Source organism: Octopus sinensis, linkage group LG4 (genome assembly GCF_006345805.1).
Source record: "Octopus sinensis linkage group LG4, ASM634580v1, whole genome shotgun sequence".
NCBI lineage: Eukaryota > Metazoa > Mollusca > Cephalopoda > Octopoda > Octopodidae > Octopus > Octopus sinensis.
In genome coordinates this window covers 70,478,708-70,506,618 of record NC_043000.1, presented here as the reverse complement: position 1 = coordinate 70,506,618, position 27,911 = coordinate 70,478,708, and the positions used below count along the sequence as shown (strand labels likewise).

Below are 27,911 nucleotides of genomic sequence, written 5' to 3'. Positions count from 1 at the left end.
TCTTGCCTTCCACATTCAATAAGGATATCGGCCTAAACTGTTTTATGGTCTTTGCATTGGCCTCTTTCGGCAGGTATATACCTTCTGCCTTACACCAATCCTCTACTATAGTCTCCTCGTGCCACAGTTGTCGGAGTAGGACGAAGAGTTTCTTTCGCAGACGATTGCAGTACTTGTAGACTTTATATGAGACGCCATCACCTCCTGGGGCACTCTTTGCTCTAGCTTTTCTTACGAAGTCATTCACCTCTCTCTCCCTGATGTCCCCAATCTGGAATTCGATATCAGGTCCTGAGAGATGATTTAGCCCATATAGAGGTGGAAGCGGCTGGTTACGGTGCGGATCGCTGTAGGTTTCCTTGATATGAGCTTCCAATTCTTCTTTAGTGCATGATAAAGTACCACTCTTCGGTTCAGTGAACAGCTTCTTAGTAAACCCGTACGGGTCCTTCAGAAACTACCCCCGAGTCCTTTTACTCTCCTTTCGACGCTCATATTGGCGGATATGTCGTTGCACATAACGACATTTCCTCTTCAACTCGTTAAACAGCAGCGCAAGGCCAGGTTTCTCATCTAGTGCAGCACATCTCCATCGCTTTCTTAAGTCGGACTTTTCCTTCCTCAACTGCTGCATTTTTCTGATCCTCCTGCTTGGTCCATACTTTCCTTTCTCTAGTCGGATATTCTCTTTTATTCCAAATAAATCTTTTCCTATATCGTATACTGAGCTTGATAATTTACCCAGTTTCTCCACTGTATAGCCTGTCATTTTATAAAGAGCCCGACAAACCTTGCTTTCAAACTCTTTACACGAGAAAAGCCATTGCCAAAAAGACTTACTGAAATGATTCATTATTGATGTCATGTCTTTTAAGTCCAGCCAAACTTTTACAAATTTTATTACATATTGGACAACTGTACTGGCAGAAGAAACAGGTGCTACCATATGCACTCTCTTAACATGTCTTTTCAGACCTCCAGCTGAGAGGTACACCCTTCCACATTTCGTACATTCTTTTGTGAATTTTAGTAGCCACATCACTGTTTATCATGGGTCAATTTCTGTGAGATATTTGATGGCTAACCAGGCCTGCACGACTCAAAAACCTCCTCACACAAACCACACACACAAAAAGCAACACTCTCTCACTTTTCACAAGTTCCTTGCATCTAAGCCCCCCTCCTAACTTTCTCATACTTCACCCTCTCCCTCTCAAACCTTGAACTACCATCATGCGCTATCTTCCTCCATCCATCACGGTCTTGTGCCTCCCTCTCCGAATCACCAGGGACACTCTGATATAAAACCCGTGACTGCAAATGCACCCAATAATGTCGACTTGCTCTTCTTTTTGGATCATGCTTTGTAGTTTAGAGTGTGGGAATGGTTTCTGTACATACATACATACCTACATATATATATATATATATATATATATATATATATATATATATATATATATATATATATATTATGTGAAATAGAAAGATGAATAATCTTGTAGTAGATTAATCAAAAGTTTAACCGATACCTTAGTAGCAAAAATCACAGCAGTGAACAGCACGGTTGGAGGTACAACCATCTGGCGTTGCAACCGTGCGTTGGTGCGGATAATTGAAATTAAAACATTATTGGTGAATTGAAGAAATGGAGCTGAACGCAGATTGAACAGAAATCGTTTTATTTCATTCTACACGTGTTTCGAAAGGCACAAATTACCAAAATCCGATTGAATAATGGGACCATATTGTGTCTTTCTCTTCAGGAAGAAAAAAGGAAATCCGTTGGAAAAACAAAAACAGAACAGAGGCAGAGCAAAAAACAAATCGAACTGTGCTCCTAAGAGCCCATGGCGAAACTGTTTATCAGTGTATGTTGAGAACCGGTGGCTGAAGAATTCAACAGGTCAGGCATCGGTCAATCATGTGGGTGAGGGTGTATAGATGTTCTTTGTGACCGAGAATAAAGTTCTGACTATTTAAAGAATATTGGATGTTTTATAAGGGGCGAGAAAAAATCTACTTAGAGACGTGTGTGTGTGTGTGTATACTGTTCTATATATGTGTGTGTTGGCGTAGGGGTAGAAAACATTTTTTGTGTACGTGTGTGCGTTTGATCGTTCGGCTGTCAGTGGCTACTGCCGTGATAACCGTTGGGTGGCAGAAAGAAAAAAAATAAAGAAATTATATATATATATTATGTTTTATGTGTGTGTGTGTGTGTTCATCTAAGCCTGCCTTGATAAGGAACCCCCCGCTGTGAAAAAACAAGCCCCGTTTGTCTTACAGGAGTAATTTCCCTTGCAGTGGTTAATTGTAGATATCTTAAAATCTATTTCAGAATTTGTTACCAAGGGCTATGGGTGCCGGTCTTATTTATAAACGCTATTTAAAGGCCAGATAAGTGTAACGCCGCCAATGGGGGCATCGAAAAGCCGACTGTAAGAGCCCGTTTACCATCCGGCCTCTGGCAAACAAAATATGGAAGAGTTCGGAGACACAAAGGTTGCACTGTCTTCTGCCCCTATCAAATGGGAGGGCCACCGACAAAATTGACCATTCCAGCCTATAGCTTAAGTTCGCATCCTTCAGTCGCCATATTAGCTTACTGAGTCCCGTGGTCTGGCGCTTGTTCACGTCCCGAAAAGTTGCGTAATGGTTGGAGACACGCAAAGACAATCTTGAGGATGATGCCCCTATATAAGTGAAGGCATCTGAGTCCGTGTAAACCTTGCATTGGTAGACGGCGTTTTTGATCTTGGAGTTCGCCGACGTGAATCTTACTCTGCTAGGATTGGTTTCTGAAATTAGAACTGCGTTCCTGTCACTATATTCGTTCCGAGACCTGCAGCCGCTTACTACTCTATTTTCCACTACGTCACTATTAACTATAGGAATAACCCCTGATTCTCCACTATCTATCAGAGTGCTGTCATTGCTACTGCCCGTGGTACTGCTATTGCGGGAAATGATGCTGGGGATGCTAAAGGGGCTCTCTACCCTACTCCCATTGTTACCATCAACCACAACACCCCTATTTATAACTATACCCCTAGTGGGTACTCCCTGGCTGGAGCTGAGATTATGTGTCACTGTACTGGCTCTCATATCATTATTACTACTATAATTATTCCTACTGAGCATTAAACCGGGAGCGGAAGAGGCTGTGCCTCCGGAAAAAGGTGATAGGGTCTTAGTAAGTAGCCTATTATTATGGGAGGCGATTATCTGGGCGAGGTTTTTAGTGTTGGAGAAAGCTATCCTAACTTTATGTGAGTTAACCGTGGAGTAATATTTGGAATTTCTGGGGAAGTTATTGGCGATGGCTTGTCTAAACATGAGGGGGAGGTTAGTTCTAATCTGCTTACCAAAGGGGATTACAAACCATATTTGCTTATTCCTATCAGTGTGATATATATATATATATATATATATATATATATATATATATATATATTTATAAAAAAGAAGTTTGAAAACGCCACTATATAAGATAATCTTAGAGATTTTACATGTTTCGGTTCTTCTTGAAAAAACGAACCTTCTCAAAAAGTTTTTAAAAGTGTAATAAAAAACTTCATAATTGTTTCTTACTAGTCTCAACAGAGTTCAAGTTGTGGTGTTTTGTGTGTGTACGTGTGTGAGCATATGGCTGTCTTGTGCGTTGACTAGATTCGTTGGCTGTAATTGTGAAAAATGACTGGTGGCCGAAATAGCAGTAGTAACAGTGACTGTTGGTCGTAGTAGTAGCGACCGTGATGGTGGTGGTTGGAGTTGTAGCAGCAGCAGCAGCAGTGGTTGGAGTTGTAGCAGTAGGTCATTGGCTGTAGTAGTAGCAGCAGCAGCAGGGGTAGAAGCTTTCTAAACTTTGCCCAGGCTATTCTTATTCTAGTGGTTACACTCTCAGAGTACCCCCCGACTACTAACTTGGTCACCTAGGTAGCGGAAGCTATCAACTACTTCTAGTTTCTTCCCCAGGAGTGTGATGGAATCTGTTTTCTGAGTATCTGTGGTGTTTATTACCCCTGTGCATCTGCCGCACACGAAAGCTATCTTCCCGGTTAATCTTCCTTTGATGTTGCTGCACCTCGGATGCGTCCCGTATACATAAACATCTATATCTATCTATCTATCTATCTATCTATCTATCTATCTATCTATCTATCTATCTATCTATCTATCTATCTATCTATCTATATATATATATATATATAATATATTATATGTATGCCTGTATATATGTGAGATGATAGTTTCACTTTAATAGTTTCAGTATTAATAGTGAAACTATTAAAGTAAAAGTATCTGACATTACGATAGAGAGATATTATTGTTTCACTTTTGACACGTAATACTGAAATAGTGGAAGATATAAGAGATTGCTCTGGGCTCGCATTAGGCAAAAAGTTGAAAATATTTTGGCCCATTACACTATATGGACTCTAAGTAAGGCATGTATAAAATTTGAATGAAATCGGTTGTGTAGTTCTTGAGTTTTAGAGATTCACACAGACAGATAGACAAACACACATTCTCATTTTTATATATAGAGATTACTGTGTATACGTGCATATGTACAAAACAAAAACGATGGTAATGAAGATGATATAAAGAATATTCCCAGGAAAAGAAAGTTCTAGTTAATTTGTTTTTATAAAAATGAATCAAGATTGTAAAACTAATTTGTATATTGTTATTATTTTAAATTTCATTAACAATATAAATGAAAATTCTGGTTATAGTAAATTTATATAATTTTGCTTGTTTCTTTCTGTAATTGAATTTGCAATAGATTCTGTCTGTTTCCATTCAAGTAATTTTTTGGGATGAAATATCTTTTCGATGTTAGTATTCATGTATTTGTGTGAAATGCTTAGAGGCAGATAAAGAATCAGTTCAACAAATGATTTGAAATTATAGATTAATGAAATTCAGTATGTTTCATGGTTATGAATGAATTGGGAAACTCGTCAAACATATTTAACGGTAGTTGTTGTAGTTTATGTAGCTGCCGATGGTGATATGGATTTCTCGATTGTGCATAATGGAAAATTTCATTTTGTAATGTGGATATAAGTATAGTTGATTGAACTAAGTCAATATAATACAGGTATCTATTTTATCACATGATGAAAGTTAATATCAACCATTGCGGGATATAATCTGAGAAACACTGGGTTAGCTATAAAATACGAAGTCTTACTCTCTATTTTACTGTCATGTTCTCTTCAATCGTTACTTTATCAGATTACTTCTGTTTATTTTGTTGTAGCAATTTCTCTTCCAAAACGTGGTGTGTGTATACGTGCGAGTGCTTGCACGCGCACGCATCGGTAAGTGCGTGTCGGTGTGTATGCAAATGCATATGTGTCTGTGCGTTAATGCGTGTTTGTGTGTGTTTATGCGTGCGTGTTTATGTGTGTGCTCGCGTGTACTAAAAAAAACCTCTGTCACTGGTTACTTCGATAATTTCATTGAATTGTCTGGTCAGAATTTAAGGAAAATTCAGACAGAACACGATCCCTTGTATTTGAAGTGAAGTGTACTATTGCAGTGACTGTTTATTTCCAGTTTACTCCTGTCTATTTCCTACTTTATTTCCAGTTTACTCCTGTCTATTTCCTACTTTATTTCCAGTTTACTCCTGTCTATTTCCTACTTTATTTCCAGTTTACTCCTCTTTAAAGTGTGTATGAAAAAGTTACTTACACTTCCAAATGTATGTATGTGTGTCATTATTCAGTTTTATTTCAAGATTTTTTGCCAATAGAGAAAGAGCCACTTTCTAACCTAGATCCAGTATGTATTTATGTGTGTGTGTATACATACATGCATATATATATATATATATATATATATATATATATATATATAGTAGGTACTGTAAATTTAGGGCAGGAAATTTTACAAATACACTTTTTCAGGGAGATATGATATACCTATTATAATGGGTAATACTACATGTACTTTTAATATTTTTTATAGTGTGATGTAACTCTTTGGAATAACAGTGTTTGCGGCTGAAGAGAGCTTTAAACCATCTTTTATATCAGATGTAAGAACGAATTATTTATAAAGCTTGAAACACGTGTACTGCGATATCCTTTGTGTTCTGTTTTTAATTTTATTTCATATATATATATATACTAGCAGTATCGCCCGGCGTTGCTCGGGTTTGTAAGGGAAATAACTATATAAGCATTTTTAGAGAGTTACTTCCCTTATAGATGCCAATTCGGGCTTTCTTAGCCATTTCTGTTTTGGTGTCTTCAAGCCATGAAGTCGTTGTTCTAAAAGAACGCTGGTCTCCTTGACAACGCTTTACGACGTTGATTTGCTTACACTCCCTTCCCCACAGCTTCACGAGGGAGGGAAGAAGGGGGAGAAGCAAACACAGGTGCAGGTGTTTGAGCGTGGACGCCAACACCGCCGCCATCGACACGAAAAATTATGCATTAAAATGGAATAAAAAATGATGTTAAATTATTTTAAAAATCGTAGACTCATCGTAGACGCGCGCTAATAGCCAGACGGGCCCGATATTAATCACGACTATAAGATACCCGAATTTGGTTAAACTGCACCGCAAAATGTGGGAGGAGTTAGGAATCTAAATCGAAGGGGACAGACACTCACACAACTACAGTTTTATATGTATATATATATATATCATTTTCTCCTGGTTTACGGAATTGATTTTTATTTGCGGTTGAAGCTTTGGCTGTTATTTCTAGTGGGTGAATGGCCTATTATGGCCGTTCCTTGATTGTGATGTTGAACTTAAAAATGGTCTATGACTATTTAATTTTTTCCCACTAGGCCGCTGGTGGCAAAAGATTCTACAAAATTTTTTGCCACCCTATATTGATTAATTATGAATTTTCTGGTTAATTCCGTAATGGAATCGACGGCTTATATTTATTTGCTGCCGATAAATTTGGCGCGAGTGCGATGATTTGAAAATTTTAGGTCAGATATTGCCTTGGCAGGGTCGGAAATGCCTCGTGAAAATATCTGTTCCGACTTGGCTATTTCTTACTGATGAATCTAAGGGCCTATGGAAGATTGGCTTGATTTAATTTAATCAGGTTATTTTACCATTAAACAGTAGATGAAACGGTGCATCGTATAAGAAATTACAGGGTAAATGTTTTTTTAATTTTCTCCTGGTTTACGGAATTGATTTTTATTTGCGGTTGAAGCTTTGGCTGTTATTTCTAGTAGGTGAATGGCCTATTATGGCCGTTCCTTGATTGTGATGTTGAACTTAAAAATGGTCTATGACTATTTAATTTTTTCCCACTAGGCCGCTGGTGGCAAAAGATTCTACAAAATTTTTTGCCACCCTATATTGATTAATTATGAATTTTCTGGTTAATTCCGTAATGGAATCGACGGCTTATATTTATTTGCTGCCGATAAATTTGGCGCGAGTGCGATGATTTGAAAATTTTAGGTCAGATATTGCCTTGGCAGGGTCGGAAATACCTCGTGAAAATATCTGTTCCGACTTGGCTATTTCTTACTGATGAATCTAAGGGCCTATGGAAGATTGGCTTGATTTAATTTAATCAGGTTAGTTTACCATTAAACAGTAGATGAAACGGTGCATCGTATAAGAAATTACAGGGTAAATGTTTTTTTAATTTTCTCCTGGTTTACGGAATTGATTTTTATTTGCGGTTGAAGCTTTGGCTGTTATTTCTAGTGGGTGAATGGCCTATTATGGCCGTTCCTTGATTGTGATGTTGAACTTAAAAATGGTCTATGACTATTTAATTTTTTCCCACTAGGCCGCTGGTGGCAAAAGATTCTACAAAATTTTTTGCCACCCTATATTGATTAATTATGAATTTTCTGGTTAATTCCGTAATGGAATCGACGGCTTATATTTATTTGCTGCCGATAAATTTGGCGCGAGTGCGATGATTTGAAAATTTTAGGTCAGATATTGCCTTGGCAGGGTCGGAAATGCCTCGTGAAAATATCTGTTCCGACTTGGCTATTTCTTACTGATGAATCTAAGGGCCTATGGAAGATTGGCTTGATTTAATTTAATCAGGTTAGTTTACCATTAAACAGTAGATGAAACGGTGCATCGTATAAGAAATTACAGGGTAAATGTTTTTTTAATTTTCTCCTGGTTTACGGAATTGATTTTTATTTGCGGTTGAAGCTTTGGCTGTTATTTCTAGTGGGTGAATGGCCTATTATGGCCGTTCCTTGATTGTGATGTTGAACTTAAAAATGGTCTATGACTATTTAATTTTTTCCACTAGGCCGCTGGTGGCAAAAGATTCTACAAAATTTTTTGCCACCCTATATTGATTAATTATGAATATATATATATATATATATATATAATATATATATATATATTATATATATATATATATATATATATATATATATATATATATATATATATATATATATATATATATATATATTTATATTTAATTATTTTTAGGGCAACCAAATCTTTTAGAAGTGAGTAGAAAAAAAATTAAAACAATCTTACTCCAAATAATAATCTCTTGTTACGAAGATAAAAAAAAAATTTTCAGAAGGTAAAATGTTCTTTCTGGCAAATAAAGACGTATTTATCTGAAAACGAATTTGAAAGATTTCCTTGTATAGACAATTATTGATTTTTCTGCAAAGACACTTGTGATTGATAAATTTAGGATTGACAATTATTGTTCTATATTTGAATGGCTTTCAAAAACTAAGTGACATCCATTTTCATTAAATTGAAGGCATCGGCTTTAGTGACGGAAGAAGATAATGGGAGACAGCAATTTTAAAAGATAAATATCCTTTTAGAAGCCAGTTAGTGTAAGGAGGTAATAGAAACGTGGTCAAAAATTAAATACAGAATGATCTGATATTATGTTTTTAATATCAGACAGTAAATACATAATTCTTTAAAGTATATAAGATTCAAATCAATTTTGGTTGATATGGTTTTTCACATTCAATATGTAAACAGTGATACGATGGAATCAATAACCATCGACAAGAGAAAATATTACCACATAAGTAATGTACTCTGGCTATTAGTTGCTATGTAGCTTCAGTCAGCCCCGTTTGAATAAACCTAAGGAATTCAGTTAGTCGGTCAAATGACAGGGCACGATCCACATATCGAGTATTTACATACATCTCCATATAGTTGAGGATATACCGCGCATAATAGTTTATTGCAATAGATTATAAAGCGGTATATCGCTTGAGGTGAAATGTTGCAGCTTGGACGCGTTGGGCTTATATCACTGTCCAGCCTTTTGCTGTTTGCTTGTAGATTATGGTAGAAGCCAGAGCAGAGGTGGATTTGAAGCATGACAAATGCTGTTTCTTTGCATTTATATCTGGTGGTCTGCTTCTCGGTAGCACTTAGGGTGACGAAGTATTGATGTTGATACTATTTTCTGTGAATGTGATTTTAGGATGTTTGTGGACGAATAAGATTTTCAAAGAAATCGAACATCTAGAGACAGATATTATAAGGGTCAGAGCTTACTATCTTCGCATATGCATGTGGAATTTTCTTTTGAGTATTTTTTCGTTGTGTAGGTAGTGTAGCAGTGATTCGAAACCTAATAACTGGATAATTGGTGAGACACCACGACCGAACCACAGTAGTTTCACGTGATGGTTCTATTAAGCAACCTATCAGCGTCAAGCTATGATGTGATTTAATCTTCTAGAATCTTTTTCTTGTATCCTATAAAAGACTGCTTTTGATACATAAACTCTTTCCAGTATGTTGAGCTAGCTGAGCGACATGTATCTACAATCTTTCCCGGCAGATGGCCCATAAATGGCTGCGCGAGCAGCAGAAAACCTTTTTCTCCAATGGAATAAGCAAGCTTGTGGATAGCTGGAAGAAGTGCAATGAAAAGCAAGAAGATTATGCCGAAAAATGTAATTGTTCAACCCAACTTTTGCATTACTAAATTACAGAAATAAGAGTGTGTTTAATTTTTGACTGGAATACCAACAAAGCTTGTTAAGAGCGAGTGTAAAGAATGCAGGTTAAGAAGTTAACATCGGACTACGTGTACAGCGAGGGCTATTAGGTAGTTGCACCCAAACTCACTATAATATGCTTAGAATTGAAGAACACATTGAGACAAAAGAAAAAAATAAATAAATGAAAATTTAGAAGTTTAAGATGGGATTACCTGTTCATTCAAGACTAAGACGATGGCAGCAAAGACGAGAGCAACTGCACCAGCAGCAGAAAGACTGATGATTCTGGTAAACCATTTGTATATTTTTTCCGATTTTACTGCTATTGTCATTTTTACTGTTACTGTTTAGTACTAGGTCAGCTCTGATTAAACAGAGTTCTTTGTTTCAGATATTTGTGTCTAAGACGCCAGAATATGATTTCAGGGAGATTTGGTTGCATTCTTGAGAGAGTCCTTGCGTGTGCTTTGTATTTAAAGCTACACAAGCCAACAGTAAGACGGTAGGTTGCCATTTAGGCCTATTAGAAATAGCTGCCTTGCTTTTCATATTACACATTATGATGTCTATGTTGTTTAGATCCAGATCAACCCTAACCGAATATCTATCTGTCTATCTACCTGTCTATCTACCTGTCTGTCTACCTGTCTGTCTACCTGTCTGTCTGTCTACCTATCTATCTATCTATCTATCTATCTATCTATCTATCTATCTATCTATCTATCTATCTATCTATCTATCTATCTATCTATCTATCTATCTATCTATCTCTTGCTGTCAACTCCCGTTAAAAGGAGGACTGGGCATGCCGTGGTTGATGATACGCAGACACGCGCTGAGACTGCGACATCTCAGGCTCTACGTAGACGACGGTGAACAGGTGTGGTCACCGTTTGTGAGGCACGCTTTCCTGCAGCTCGTTTCCATGACCGAACTGCAGTCGTGGATCAAAAAGAGGCCGAGGAAGGGCGAATGGCATCGCGAGTGTCGCGTTGCTCTCAAGCAACTCTGCCGTCCCTGGTCGACCTTGAGTGACTTCAACACAACCAAAGCATTCTATAGGGGAGGTACGACGATGAGCTCGGGGCGAACCTGGACGTCGACGAGGAATACCTGACCCGCCTGTTCAGGACGACTTTCGGGCCAGGGCCCATGGACAACTTCCAGAGATCCCTGGCCTGGCAGTGCTACCGAGAAGCGCTACCCGTTCGGAATAAGCTCTACAGACACGGCTCGAGAAACACGGGGCCGACCTGCCCGAGATGCGGTCAGAGCGACGAAACCGTTCTGCACGCACTCGTGCAGTGTCCAACAATTTCCGACCTGTGGGCTTATGTCGAACGACTGCTGTCACGTGTCCTTCCTTCAAACGGGAAGGAAGAGCTATTTTCATAATCTTAGGTATGGATCAACTAATTATGCTTAGGTATGGATCAACTAATTATGAGATAATCAACTTGCGTAAATAATTAATTTAATTAATGAATTACATTGACTATTACTCCTTAGACACAAGTGATACTTAAATGAAAACTTAAGAAAATTTAAAACAAAGGGTTACCTACTTGCAAAAAAATGTGGTACATGTAACATCATTGACCGAGGTTACCGTGGTCTTTTCCGTCGGCTTTTCTTCCCACGGATAACCTTATCTGCTTCCCCCTTTACGCTTTACACCATGACACTGAGATACATGATCCCTAGTGATCGTTTTTTTTTCTCTTTTACCTTTTTTTCCCTTGTTTTATTTTTCTTCTTTCCCTTTTACGATCCCTTTTGATCGAAAACCTAACACACCTCTTTTTTTTTCTCTTTTTTCTTTCTTTTCTTTTTTTCTTCTTTTTTCTTCTTTTTTCTTCTCTCCCCTAAAAAGAAAAGCTCTACTTTGTAATCTGTCCCGTCTGTGTGCAGCCCTGTGTGGCTAATAAAGAAACATATCTATCTATCTATCTATCTATCTATCTATCTATCTATCTATCTATCTATCTATCTATCTATCTATCTATCTATCTATCTATCTATCTATCTATCTATCATCTATCTATCTATCTATCTATCTATCTATCTATCTATCTATCTATCTATCTATCTATCTATCTATCTATCTATCTATCTATCTCTTGCTGTCAACTCCCGTTAAAAGGAGGACTGGGCATGCCGTGGTTGATGATACGCAGACACGCGCTGAGACTGCGACATCTCAGGCTCTACGTAGACGACGGTGAACAGGTGTGGTCACCGTTTGTGAGGCACGCTTTCCTGCAGCTCGTTTCCATGACCGAACTGCAGTCGTGGATCAAAAAGAGGCCGAGGAAGGGCGAATGGCATCGCGAGTGTCGCGTTGCTCTCAAGCAACTCTGCCGTCCCTGGTCGACCTTGAGTGACTTCAACACAACCAAAGCATTCTATAGGGGAGGTACGACGATGAGCTCGGGGCGAACCTGGACGTCGACGAGGAATACCTGACCCGCCTGTTCAGGACGACTTTCGGGCCAGGGCCCATGGACAACTTCCAGAGATCCCTGGCCTGGCAGTGCTACCGAGAAGCGCTACCCGTTCGGAATAAGCTCTACAGACACGGCTCGAGAAACACGGGGCCGACCTGCCCGAGATGCGGTCAGAGCGACGAAACCGTTCTGCACGCACTCGTGCAGTGTCCAACAATTTCCGACCTGTGGGCTTATGTCGAACGACTGCTGTCACGTGTCCTTCCTTCAAACGGAAGGAAGAGCTATTTTCATAATCTTAGGTATGGATCAACTAATTATGCTTAGGTATGGATCAACTAATTATGAGATAATCAACTTGCGTAAATAATTAATTTAATTAATGAATTACATTGACTATTACTCCTTAGACACAAGTGATACTTAAATGAAAACTTAAGAAAATTTAAAACAAAGGGTTACCTACTTGCAAAAAAATGTGGTAACATGTAACATCATTGACCGAGGTTACCGTGGTCTTTTCCGTCGGCTTTTCTTCCCACGGATAAACCTTATCTGCTTCCCCCTTTACGCTTTACACCATGACACTGAGATACATGATCCCTAGTGATCGTTTTTTTTTCTCTTTTACCTTTTTTTCCCTTGTTTTATTTTTCTTCTTTCCCTTTTACGATCCCTTTTGATCGAAAACCTAACACACCTCTTTTTTTTTCTCTTTTTTCTTTTCTTCTTTTCTTTTTTTCTTCTTTTTTCTTCTCTCCCCTAAAAAGAAAAGCTCTACTTTGTAATCTGTCCCGTCTGTGTGCAGCCCTGTGTGGCTAATAAAGAAACATATCTATCTATCTATCTATCTATCTATCTATCTATCTATCTATCTATCTATCTATCTATCTATCTATCTATCTATCTATCTATCTATCTATCTATCTATCTATCTGTATCTATTTGAAACGTCTACCTTGACATTAACTCGAACTCGTATATATCACGTAACTGACACTGACTTCAACTGAGAACTCGTACAATGATTCTATTACTACTGATTTTCTTTATTCGGCACACATGCCGTAACACAAAGGGGACAGCAGAAGGACAGACAGAACACCACAGTGGGAGACAAAAGATAGAACGAACGAATGAAGGATGAACGATAATAATGAGGATGAAATGGCTTGCCTGCTCCCCACTGGCAAGCAGTATCATTTAAATGTTTTTAGTCTAATAATGCAGGAGCCAGTCCTGATTTGATTAGACTTGAAGCTCCAAAATACTAGCAGGGCACAATATGTGTACAAATAGTCCTAATACCATGAAACGTGATTCTTAAGTATGCTTAGGTATGGATCAACTAATTATGAGATAATCAACTTGCGTAAATAATTAATTTAATTAATGAATTACATTGACTATTACTCCTTAGACACAAGTGATACTTAAATGAAAACTTAAGAAAAAAAACGGGGTAAGGAAAAACAAATTAAGAAGTTTTAATTAGACACGTAATTAGGAATCAATTAGACTTTCTGCTCCAGCGTCAATTACTTCGCAGAAATGTTCACTAAACCCAACTAAATCTATTCATGTCACTTAAGAACCATTTTAGGTATGGATTTCTAATTTGAGAAGCATTTTCTACTAATCACTATACACTAATTAAGAAGAAACATACAGAAACACTGTTTTCAAGCTACGTGATGAATGCAACATAGAAACATGACTTAGACCCAGTTGACCCAGTCGACATGGAAGGAAGAAATTAAGAAACATGCCAGGTATTGGAAGACAATAAGAAATCTTTAATTAGATCGTTAATTAGGTCTCAATTAGACTTTCTGCTCCGGTGTAAATTCTTTCACAAAAATATTCGGCTCGTCAAACTGAATATAATCATAGTATGTAAGAATGATAGGTATGGATCCCTAATTTAAGAAGCATTTTGACTAATTAACATATCTCCCTCTATTGAATATGGAAAAACACCTTTAACTGAAAAAAATGTTGATTTTCCATTACATGGTATCGGAATCCTTCTTCCATTACTGATGCTGACTTCTGTCAGCACATAATGCATGTCGCTTTCGTTCATTCGAATAAAAATTTTAAAGTAGTAATTTTTCTCTTAAAGGTGACTTGTCCCTCACAAACTTCACAAAAATGGAACCTTTTACAAACAAAAATTGAATTAAAACTACAACAAAGGACAACTTACCCCTTGGACAAAAATGTCACATAAATGCACACTGGCTGTTAGAAATCAACGACGAATTGAAACATTTACGTTGGTATTGTTGCAAAAGTTCAATGCGGCACCTGATAGAGTGTAGGTGAGTTTGTCATAATTATCATAGGCATTCCCCATTACTCGGTTTGGTTGTACACCATCGGGGATGATGGTTTGCTTCACATTGTGGGCAAAGGCCAACTCAGTCTCTTGTTCCTCTGCGCAATGATAATTGATGCTGTAGCCATAACGGTTCAAGAGGGTGACCACCTTTCTGTCATAGCTTTCATACCCATACCCATTGTGATGTGTTTGCGGGGTTTGATTGCTCCATGAGTAATGACAAACAAGGCATCCTGACTTGCAGCATCAGCACGACGTATTGTTCTAGGGGTTTGCTTGCCAAAACCATCATAAAAATTCCGGTAGAAAGTCTTCACCAAGTCAGTAGGGCCCCTCTCCGTACAGTAAAGCATCTGTGGTCAGTGGATAGTTCAGGTTTCGCTTTTTCACACTCCTCAATTCCTTCCGGAACAACAGCAACGCCTGGTTGAGGATATGCTCAAGGGAGGAAGTGAAATCAAACGCTGTTCTTACTGGGTCATCTTGGACTGCAGCAGAATAGACTACCACACCTAATTTCTTACCCTTGGGCGATTATACTTTGATATTGTCTTCAAATTTTTGCACGATCCATTTACTCAAATACTGAGCTGTTGAAAACGTATCAACCCCGGCATCCTGGCAATATTCGACATGTCATGTGTAAAGGGATGTCAGCAATTCCAGTTGTTTCTGATTCAGTACGTATTCCCTTATGTAGTCAGAAAGTAATTCCATTGCTTGTCCTTTTGGTTCACTCGTTTTGTCTTCCTTCAATGCCCGCGCGCGCTTGGAGAAAATATTCTTACAGCTTTGATGGTACTTTACTTCTTTAGCGATCATATCTATTCCAGCGATTTTTTTTTAGCACAGTGTCATCATTGTTTTTTGCTGCTATTGTCGTGGCTGCCCATTTAATTGACTCTTGTGCATCGAAAGTTTGACAAGCAGTCAGACTCTCTTCGCTCCTGCCTTTTGACTTGTGCTTCAAATCACAGAATACGCAGACTTGAGTAAATGCCAGCAGAAGATGTGGGCACCACTGTTGGTATTTTGCGTTTTCTTGGTAATGGACTAGGAGTCGTTTCTAGAGGCTGAACATCATCTGTGATAGCTGTGAAATCTTTATAACAACCACTGTGGTATCCGTGCAAATCAGAAAATGTTTCTGGTAGCTTTTGGATGATGTCGTAATAAATGAATGTACGGAATCTTTTTTTACTTGAGCGTTTTGATGAGGCGTTTTCGATGGATCGCCATTTTTGCTCTGAGAGCGGAAGTAGCAGTTCACTTTCAGCGCTCTTTTTAGACTTTCTGCTGTAGATAACACAGTGTAATGAGCGATCACTTACAACGGGAGGCTGACTGAACGAGGGTACATCTGCAGTTTCCGACTGGGACACACACGCCGGGCGAAATGCGTAGCCGTATTTTGTCTGTCGTTACGTTCCGAGTTCAAATTCCGCCGAGGTCGACTTTGCCTTTCATCTTCTCGGGGTCGATAAATTAAGTACCAGTTATGCACTGGGGTCGATGTAATCCCTTTGTCCTTGTTAATCCCTTTGTCCTTGTTTGTCCCCTCTGTGTTTAGCCCCTTGTGGATAGTAAAGACATAACTATTCAATACTGAATCAGGTGGGATTACATGGGGATCAGTTTGAGAGGTGACGAGATCGGGGGAATATGAAGGTTGCCCCGGATCGCCAGGTGAGAAATGGTCCTCTGTGATAATTTATTTTTGATGCCCCCTTACTGAATGTGTTGACTAGCGGAAGACGAATATCAGGCGTGTTCGTACTGTGATGATCTGAATGCAAATGAATATGAGTAATGAATTGGATAAAGCGTTACAAAAACGTGACAAACTCTGTCAAAACACGTTTTGGGTCTAAGACACGTTTGTATGTTGCATTCATTACGTAGCTTGAAAACAGTGTTTTTGTATATTCCTCCTTAATTAGTGTATAGTGATTAGTAGAAAATGTTTCTCAAATTAGAAATCCATACCTAAAATGGTTCTTAAGTGACATGAATAGATTCAGTTGGGTTTAGTGAACATTTCTGCGAAGTAATTGACGCTGGAGCAGAAAGTCTAATTGATTCCTAATTACGTGTCTAATTAAAACTTCTTAATTTGTCTTTCCATACCTGTTTTTTTCTTAAGTTTTCATTTAAGTACCACTTGTGCCTAATAGTCTATCTGTCTGTCTATCTATCTGTTGTCTCTCTCTCTCTCTCTCTCTCTCTATCTATCTATCTATCTATCTATTTATCTATCTGCCTACCTGTGTCCCTTTGTCCTTTTCTCTGTCTCTATCTATCTATCTATCTGTCTGTCTGTCTGTCTGTCTGTCTGTCTGTCTGTCTATCTGTCTGTCTGTCTATCAATCATTCAATCAATCAATCAATCAATCAATCAATCTATCTATCTATCTATCTATCTATCTATCTATCTATCTATCTATCTATCTATCTATCTAAAAGGAGGGCTGGGCATGCCGTGGTTGATGATGCGCAGACACGCGCTGAGACTGCGACATCTCCGGCTCTATGTAGACGACGGTGAACAGGTGTGGTCGCCGTTTGTGAGGCACGCATTCCCGCAACTCGTCTCCATGACCGAACTACAGTCGTGGATCAAAAAGAGGCCGAAGAAGGGCGAATGGCACCGCGAGTGTCGCGTTGCTCTCAAGCAACTCTGCCGTCCCGGGTCGACCTTGAGTGACTTCAACACAACCAAAGCATTCTATAGGGGATTAGTGGAGGGGAGGTACGACGACGAGCTCGGGGCAAACCTGGGCGTCGACGAGGAATACCTGACCCGCCTGTTTCAAACGACTTTCGGCCCGGGACCTATGGACAACTTCCAGAGATCCCTGGCCTGGCGGTGCTACCGAGAAGCGCTACCCGTTCGGGATAAGCTCTATAGGCATGGCTCGAGAAACACGGGGCCGACCTGCCCGAGATGCGGGCAGAGCGACGAAACCGCTCTGCACGCAATCGTGCAGTGTCCAGCAATTTCCCACCTGTGGGCTTATGTCGAACGACTGCTGTCACGTGTGGGACGTGTCGGTTTATCAGCCGAGTCTATCGTTAATATCGTCACGCCTCCTTCCTTCAAACGGGAAGGAAGAGCTATTTTTATCATACTTGTGGCTATGGCGAAAGAATGTATCTGGTGGACGCGTCTGAAAGGATTAGAGACAAACACTTTCCTCTCTGGTCAATCTCTCATCAACTTCTTCAAGTATCACTTGAAGAAAAAAGTGAGAGTAGAGAGGCAAGTTTTGTCTAGTGAATGTTTTAAAAAAAATGGGTGAATGTAGCAAGGATGGCACGTATGAATGACGAAGCCACCTTGACTATGATTCTATGAACCGTAAAAATTAATACAGAGAGTTGCTTATTTGCAAAAAAAAAAGAAATATAACATGTGACTTCATTGACCGAGGTTACCGTGGTCTTTTCCGTAGGCTTTTCTTTCCACGGGTAAACCTCACCTGTCCTCCCCTTTACACTTCATATTGACATTTCTGTGATAACGATCCCTATTGATCAATTTTTTTTTTTTCCTCTCCCCCCTTTTTTTTAACCCCCCTTTTTTTGTCCTCTTTCTCTCCTTTTACGATCCCTTTTGATCGACCCCCTTTTTTATTTTTTTTTATTTGTTATTTTATTTTTATTTATTTATTTATTTATTTATTTTTTTAAACCTTCAAAAGAAAAGCTCTACCTTGTAATTTGTTCTATCTGTGTGCAGCCCTGTGTGGCTAATAAAGAAACATATCTATCTATCTATCTATCTATCTATCTATCTATCTATCTATCTATCTATCTATCTATCTATCTATCTAGTGGAGGGGAGGTGCGACGACGAACTCGGGCAGAGTCTGGGCGTCGACGAGGAACACCTGACCCGCCTGTTCAGGACAACTTTCGGGCCGGGACCTATGAACAATCACCAAAGATCCCTGGCCTGGCAGTGCTATCGAGAAGCATTACCTGTTCGGGATAAGCTCTACAGACACGGTTCCAGACACACTGGACCGACTTGCCCGAGATGCGGTCAGAGCGACGAAACCGTTCTGCACGCACTCGTGCAATGTCCAACCATTTCCGACCTGTGGGCTTATGCCGAACGGCTGCTGTCACGTGTGGGACGAATCCGCCTATCGGCCGAGTCTATCGTGAGAATTGCTCCGCCCCCTTCCCTCAACCGGGAAGGCAAGGCAGTTTTCATCGTACTGGTGGCCATGGTGAAAGAATGTGTGTGGTGGACTCGAGCGAAAGGATTAGAGACAAACACTTACCTCTCTGGCCAATCGCTCATCAACTTTTTCAAGTACCACTTGAAAAGGAAGGTGAGAATGGAGAGGGAAGTTTTGTCTCGCGAAAGATTCAAAAAAAGATGGGTGAATGTTGCAAAGATGGTGCGTGCTAGTAACGAAACCATTTTGAGCATGATCCTGTAGATCGTAAAAAAGAAAGAAAGAGAGCATTTTTGACCTCATGTGTTTATTTCCTCCCTGACTGGGGTTCCCGTGGTCTTTTCTGTAGGCTTTTCTTCCCACGGATGAACCCAATCTTGTTATATCAATGTTTACACCATTATTTCTGTGATACACGATTTTCTTTTTTTTTCCTTTTTTTTTCCTCCCCTCGATCCCTTTTGATCGCAATCTTACATTTTTTATTTTTTTCCACCCTCGAAAAGAAAAGCTCTGCATTTGTATTTGTCCCCTCTGTATTCAGCCCTGTGTGGCTAATAAAAGAAAGTTATCTATCTATCTATCTATCTATCTATCTATCTATCTATCTATCTATCTATCTATCTATCTATCTATCTATCTACTATCTATCTATCTATCTATCTATCTATCTATCTATCTATCTATCTATCTATCTAAAAATCCTGGCATGGGTGGAGCGCTGATCAATTTGGATCAATCAAAAGCCTTCGATAGGGTAGACCATCACTACTTGGAGGCTGTCCTCAAAGCGGCTGGTTTCGGTCCAGTTTTCCGCGGTTGGATCGCTGCCTTATACAGCGGCATCCGCTCAGTAGTTCGCGTAAATGGTCATCTATCCAGACCTTTTAACATCATGCGTTCGGTTCGTCAGGGATGCCCCCTCTCATCGCTGCTGTATGTACTGACTCTTGAGCCACTACTGCGGAAACTGGCGACGCTGAGGGGCATCCCACGAGAGCTGGGATGCGGGAGGAGCGTGTCTGCATACGCGGATGACGTCACCGTCATAGTGTCGAGCTACGAGCACATCGAGCTGGTCGGCGAGACACTGAAAGAATACGAAGCGGTAACGGGAGCAAAAATTAACCGGGAAAAGTCAGTGGGCTTGCGGCTCGGCACCTGGAGAAGCAAGCCCATGCCGTCCAACAGCGTCTCCATCGTGGGACGCTGGACGGACGGACCGGTTAAATTGCTCGGGGTCTGGTTCGGTCCGGACCTCCAAATGGAGAAGAACTGGGGCGAGATAACGACTAGGGTGGCTACTCTCACCCAGAAATGGACTGAGAGAAAGCTATCCCTAAAAGGTCGGGCGGAGGTGGCGAACGCGTACATCGCATCCGTCATCGAGTATCGTCTGACCGTCGTGCCTTGTCCCGACCCTACCATCACCAAACTGGAACGCATACTCTTCCGCTTCTTGTGGAAGGGAAACGTTCCGATGGTTAGGCGATCCATTTGCTGCCAACACCCGCTAAATGGAGGGCTGGGCATGCCGTGGTTGATGATGCGCAGACATGCGCTGAGACTGCGACATCTCCGGCGCTTCATAGACAACGGTGAACAGGGGTGGTCGCCTTTTGTGCGGCGCGCTTTCCCGCAGCTCGTCTCCTTGGACGAACTACAGTCATGGATCAAGCAGAGACCGAGGCTAGGCGAATGGCACCGCGAGTGTCGCGTTGCTCTCAAGCAACTCTGCCGTCCGGGATCGAACTTGTGCGACTCCATCACAACAAAGGCATTCTATAGAGGATTAGTGGAGGGGAGGTGCGACGACGAACTCGGGCAGAGTCTGGGCGTCGACGAGGAACACCTGACCCGCCTGTTCAGGACAACTTTCGGGCCGGGACCTATGAACAATCACCAAAGATCCCTGGCCTGGCAGTGCTATCGAGAAGCATTACCTGTTCGGGATAAGCTCTACAGACACGGTTCCAGACACACTGGACCGACTTGCCCGAGATGCGGTCAGAGCGACGAAACCGTTCTGCACGCACTCGTGCAATGTCCAACCATTTCCGACCTGTGGGCTTATGCCGAACGGCTGCTGTCACGTGTGGGACGAATCCGCCTATCGGCCGAGTCTATCGTGAGAATTGCTCCGCCCCCTTCCCTCAACCGGGAAGGCAAGGCAGTTTTCATCGTACTGGTGGCCATGGTGAAAGAATGTGTGTGGTGGACTCGAGCGAAAGGATTAGAGACAAACACTTACCTCTCTGGCCAATCGCTCATCAACTTTTTCAAGTACCACTTGAAAAGGAAGGTGAGAATGGAGAGGGAAGTTTTGTCTCGCGAAAGATTCAAAAAAAGATGGGTGAATGTTGCAAAGATGGTGCGTGCTAGTAACGAAACCATTTTGAGCATGATCCTGTAGATCGTAAAAAAGAAAGAAAGAGAGCATTTTTGACCTCATGTGTTTATTTCCTCCCTGACTGGGGTTCCCGTGGTCTTTTCTGTAGGCTTTTCTTCCCACGGATGAACCCAATCTTGTTATATCAATGTTTACACCATTATTTCTGTGATACACGATTTTCTTTTTTTTCCTTTTTTTTCCTCCCCTCGATCCCTTTTGATCGCAATCTTACATTTTTTATTTTTTTCCACCCTCGAAAAGAAAAGCTCTGCATTTGTATTTGTCCCCTCTGTATTCAGCCCTGTGTGGCTAATAAAAGAAAGTTATCTATCTATCTATCTATCTATCTATCTATCTATCTATCTATCTATCTATCTATCTATCTATCTATCTATCTATCTATCTATCTACTATCTATCTTCTATCTATCTATCTATCTATCTATCTATCTATCTATCTATATCTATCTAAAAATCCTGGCATGGGTGGAGCGCTGATCAATTTGGATCAATCAAAAGCCTTCGATAGGGTAGACCATCACTACTTGGAGGCTGTCCTCAAAGCGGCTGGTTTCGGTCCAGTTTTCCGCGGTTGGATCGCTGCCTTATACAGCGGCATCCGCTCAGTAGTTCGCGTAAATGGTCATCTATCCAGACCTTTTAACATCATGCGTTCGGTTCGTCAGGGATGCCCCCTCTCATCGCTGCTGTATGTACTGACTCTTGAGCCACTACTGCGGAAACTGGCGACGCTGAGGGGCATCCCACGAGAGCTGGGATGCGGGAGGAGCGTGTCTGCATACGCGGATGACGTCACCGTCATAGTGTCGAGCTACGAGCACATCGAGCTGGTCGGCGAGACACTGAAAGAATACGAAGCGGTAACGGGAGCAAAAATTAACCGGGAAAAGTCAGTGGGCTTGCGGCTCGGCACCTGGAGAAGCAAGCCCATGCCGTCCAACAGCGTCTCCATCGTGGGACGCTGGACGGACGGACCGGTTAAATTGCTCGGGGTCTGGTTCGGTCCGGACCTCCAAATGGAGAAGAACTGGGGCGAGATAACGACTAGGGTGGCTACTCTCACCCAGAAATGGACTGAGAGAAAGCTATCCCTAAAAGGTCGGGCGGAGGTGGCGAACGCGTACATCGCATCCGTCATCGAGTATCGTCTGACCGTCGTGCCTTGTCCCGACCCTACCATCACCAAACTGGAACGCATACTCTTCCGCTTCTTGTGGAAGGGAAACGTTCCGATGGTTAGGCGATCCATTTGCTGCCAACACCCGCTAAATGGAGGGCTGGGCATGCCGTGGTTGATGATGCGCAGACATGCGCTGAGACTGCGACATCTCCGGCGCTTCATAGACAACGGTGAACAGGGGTGGTCGCCTTTTGTGCGGCGCGCTTTCCCGCAGCTCGTCTCCTTGGACGAACTACAGTCATGGATCAAGCAGAGACCGAGGCTAGGCGAATGGCACCGCGAGTGTCGCGTTGCTCTCAAGCAACTCTGCCGTCCGGGATCGAACTTGTGCGACTCCATCACAACAAAGGCATTCTATAGAGGATTAGTGGAGGGGAGGTGCGACGACGAACTCGGGCAGAGTCTGGGCGTCGACGAGGAACACCTGACCCGCCTGTTCAGGACAACTTTCGGGCCGGGACCTATGAACAATCACCAAAGATCCCTGGCCTGGCAGTGCTATCGAGAAGCATTACCTGTTCGGGATAAGCTCTACAGACACGGTTCCAGACACACTGGACCGACTTGCCCGAGATGCGGTCAGAGCGACGAAACCGTTCTGCACGCACTCGTGCAATGTCCAACCATTTCCGACCTGTGGGCTTATGCCGAACGGCTGCTGTCACGTGTGGGACGAATCCGCCTATCGGCCGAGTCTATCGTGAGAATTGCTCCGCCCCCTTCCCTCAACCGGGAAGGCAAGGCAGTTTTCATCGTACTGGTGGCCATGGTGAAAGAATGTGTGTGGTGGACTCGAGCGAAAGGATTAGAGACAAACACTTACCTCTCTGGCCAATCGCTCATCAACTTTTTCAAGTACCACTTGAAAAGGAAGGTGAGAATGGAGAGGGAAGTTTTGTGTCTCGCGAAAGATTCAAAAAAATGGGTGAATGTTGCAAAGATGGTGCGTGCTAGTAACGAAACCATTTTGAGCATGATCCTGTAGATCGCAAAAAAGAAAGAAAGAGAGCATTTTTGACCTCATGTGTTTATTTCCTCCCTGACTGGGGTTCCCGTGGTCTTTTCTGTAGGCTTTTCTTCCCACGGATGAACCCAATCTTGTTATATCAATGTTTACACCATTATTTCTGTGATACACGATTTTCTTTTTTTTTTCCTTTTTTTTCCTCCCCTCGATCCCTTTTGATCGCAATCTTACATTTTTTATTTTTTTCCACCCTCGAAAAGAAAAGCTCTGCATTTGTATTTGTCCCCTCTGTATTCAGCCCTGTGTGGCTAATAAAAGAAAGTTATCTATCTATCTATCTATCTATCTATCTATCTATCTATCTATCTATCTATCTATCTATCTATCTATCTATCTATCTATCTATCTACTATCTATCTATCTATCTATCTATCTATCTATCTATCTATCTATCTATCTATCTATCTATCTAAAAATCCTGGCATGGGTGGAGCGCTGATCAATTTGGATCAATCAAAAGCCTTCGATAGGGTAGACCATCACTACTTGGAGGCTGTCCTCAAAGCGGCTGGTTTCGGTCCAGTTTTCCGCGGTTGGATCGCTGCCTTATACAGCGGCATCCGCTCAGTAGTTCGCGTAAATGGTCATCTATCCAGACCTTTTAACATCATGCGTTCGGTTCGTCAGGGATGCCCCCTCTCATCGCTGCTGTATGTACTGACTCTTGAGCCACTACTGCGGAAACTGGCGACGCTGAGGGGCATCCCACGAGAGCTGGGATGCGGGAGGAGCGTGTCTGCATACGCGGATGACGTCACCGTCATAGTGTCGAGCTACGAGCACATCGAGCTGGTCGGCGAGACACTGAAAGAATACGAAGCGGTAACGGGAGCAAAAATTAACCGGGAAAAGTCAGTGGGCTTGCGGCTCGGCACCTGGAGAAGCAAGCCCATGCCGTCCAACAGCGTCTCCATCGTGGGACGCTGGACGGACGGACCGGTTAAATTGCTCGGGGTCTGGTTCGGTCCGGACCTCCAAATGGAGAAGAACTGGGGCGAGATAACGACTAGGGTGGCTACTCTCACCCAGAAATGGACTGAGAGAAAGCTATCCCTAAAAGGTCGGGCGGAGGTGGCGAACGCGTACATCGCATCCGTCATCGAGTATCGTCTGACCGTCGTGCCTTGTCCCGACCCTACCATCACCAAACTGGAACGCATACTCTTCCGCTTCTTGTGGAAGGGAAACGTTCCGATGGTTAGGCGATCCATTTGCTGCCAACACCCGCTAAATGGAGGGCTGGGCATGCCGTGGTTGATGATGCGCAGACATGCGCTGAGACTGCGACATCTCCGGCGCTTCATAGACAACGGTGAACAGGGGTGGTCGCCTTTTGTGCGGCGCGCTTTCCCGCAGCTCGTCTCCTTGGACGAACTACAGTCATGGATCAAGCAGAGACCGAGGCTAGGCGAATGGCACCGCGAGTGTCGCGTTGCTCTCAAGCAACTCTGCCGTCCGGGATCGAACTTGTGCGACTCCATCACAACAAAGGCATTCTATAGAGGATTAGTGGAGGGGAGGTGCGACGACGAACTCGGGCAGAGTCTGGGCGTCGACGAGGAACACCTGACCCGCCTGTTCAGGACAACTTTCGGGCCGGGACCTATGAACAATCACCAAAGATCCCTGGCCTGGCAGTGCTATCGAGAAGCATTACCTGTTCGGGATAAGCTCTACAGACACGGTTCCAGACACACTGGACCGACTTGCCCGAGATGCGGTCAGAGCGACGAACCGTTCTGCACGCACTCGTGCAATGTCCAACCATTTCCGACCTGTGGGCTTATGCCGAACGGCTGCTGTCACGTGTGGGACGAATCCGCCTATCGGCCGAGTCTATCGTGAGAATTGCTCCGCCCCCTTCCCTCAACCGGGAAGGCAAGGCAGTTTTCATCGTACTGGTGGCCATGGTGAAAGAATGTGTGTGGTGGACTCGAGCGAAAGGATTAGAGACAAACACTTACCTCTCTGGCCAATCGCTCATCAACTTTTTCAAGTACCACTTGAAAAGGAAGGTGAGAATGGAGAGGAAGTTTTGTCTCGCGAAAGATTCAAAAAAAGATGGGTGAATGTTGCAAAGATGGTGCGTGCTAGTAACGAAACCATTTTGAGCATGATCCTGTAGATCGCAAAAAAGAAAGAAAGAGAGCATTTTTGACCTCATGTGTTTATTTCCTCCCTGACTGGGGTTCCCGTGGTCTTTTCTGTAGGCTTTTCTTCCCACGGATGAACCCAATCTTGTTATATCAATGTTTACACCATTATTTCTGTGATACACGATTTTCTTTTTTTTCCTTTTTTTTCCTCCCCTCGATCCCTTTTGATCGCAATCTTACATTTTTTATTTTTTTCCACCCTCGAAAAGAAAAGCTCTGCATTTGTATTTGTCCCCTCTGTATTCAGCCCTGTCTGGCTAATAAAAGAAAGTTATCTATCTATCTATCTATCTATCTATCTATCTATCTATCTATCTATCTATCTATCTATCTATCTATCTATCTATCTATCTATCTATCTATCTATCTATCTACCTATCTATCTATCTATCTATCTATCTGCAGGACGCGATGGCAGAATGCTCGAGAGACAAATCGCCGGGTTTGGATGGTCTACGAGCTTTACAGTTATATGCCAGACTTGTTTGGAGACGTCTTGGCAGCGGTGTACTGCAACTGGCAGCAAAACGGGAGCATTCCTGGTTTTGTGAGCCGAGGAGCCGTAATACTGCTGAAGAAAGATCTAAACAAGGGAAATGTAATAGATAACTTTAGGCCCATCACTCTGCTTAATGCAGACTTGAAAATTTTGGCCAAGGTGTTAGCCAAGAGGTTGGCGCTTGTCATCGAGAAACTGGTCGACAAGGCGCAAATATGCGCCGTGCCGGGCCGGACCATCCATGACAACCTCCACCTGATGCGCTACATCATAGACAGGGGAGTTAACGAACCTGGCATGGGTGGGGCGCTGATCAATTTGGATTAATCGAAAGTTTTCGATAGGGTAGACCATCGATACTTGGAGGCAGTCCTCAGAGCGGCTGGCTTCGGTCACGTTTTCCGCGGTTGGATAGCCGCTTTGTACAGAGGCATCTGTTCGGTAGTTCGCGTAAATGGACATCTATCGAGACCTTTCGACATTGCACTTTCGGTCCGTCAGGGATGCCCCCTCTCGGCGCTTCTATACGTATTGACCCTTGAGTCACTACTGCGGAAGCTGGCGACTCTGAGGGGCATCCCGCGAGAACTGGGATGCGGGACGAGCGTGTCTGCACACGTGGACGACGTCACCGTCATAGTGTCAAGCCACGAGCACATCGAGCGGGTCGGCGAGACACTGAAAGACTACGAAGCGGTGACAGGAGCAAAAATCAATCGGGAAAAGTCAGTGGGCTTGCGGCTCGGCACCTGGAGAAGCAAGCCCATGCCGTCCACCAGTACCTCCGTCGTGGGACGCTGGACTGACGGCCCGGTTGAGTTGCTCGGGGTCTGGTTCGGTCCGGACCTCCAAATGGAGAAGAACTGGAACGAGATAGTTAGTTAGTTAATTTGGCTCAAAAGCAAATAGCAAGGCCATGTAGGGGGACATGGAGTTAAGTACAGGGTGGTGTTCATGTAAATAGTTCAGGCCACTTGAGGACCAGGGAGGCTTTGAACAAAGCGGTCGTCGGCATCTTCACCATCTCGTCTGGCAGCTTGTTCCACGGATCCGCAACCCGGACGGAGAAAGCTCCTCTCCTTCGATTGAGATGAAATCGTCGCAGGTAGAGCTTTTCGGAATGACCCCGCAGCCGACGCTCTGGAGCAGGAGTGAAGAACAGCTCTTTCGAGAGGTTACACTTTCCGCTAATAATGTTGTGGGCGAGAATGAGATCACCACGGCGGCGGCGTTTTTCAAGAGAATAAAGGTCGAGCGTCCTCAGCCTTTCTTCGTAGGACAAGTTTTTGAGACTATGAACCATGCGGGTAGCCAGCTTCTGGATTATTTCGAGATGCTGTATGTCTTTGAGGAGATAAGGAGAAGAGGCTTGAATCCCATACTCCAATATGGGTCTCACCAACGTGACATAGAGTGGTAGGAATATGGCTGCTGTGAGCATTCCGAATGACCGTCGAATCAAGAACAGAATTCCGCGTGCTTTGTTGGCAGCATGGACGCACTGGGCCGAAGGCGAAAAGGAGGAATCCACCAAGATACCCAGGTCCTTTACCTGATCGGTCCTCTCCAGCAGCAGACGACCCGGCTCGAAATCAAGTTGAGTTGCAGGAGTAGAGCCGACAGGCAGATGACAGCACTTTGACACGTTCAGACACAGGTCCCAATCGTTAGACCACTTCCAAAT

The 27,911-nt window shown here is 42.6% G+C and overlaps 1 long non-coding RNA gene across 1 annotated transcript; it reads right to left on the bottom strand.

Moving 5' to 3' along the window:
- Positions 1-1,289: 1,289 nt before the first annotated feature.
- On the bottom strand, positions 1,290-27,911 carry LOC118763244. The gene is made up of 4 exons (XR_004998994.1): positions 27,901-27,911; positions 17,957-17,962; positions 16,603-16,612; positions 1,290-1,391 (listed from the first exon to the last, which is right to left on the bottom strand). It is a non-coding gene; the product is annotated as an uncharacterized LOC118763244 (long non-coding RNA).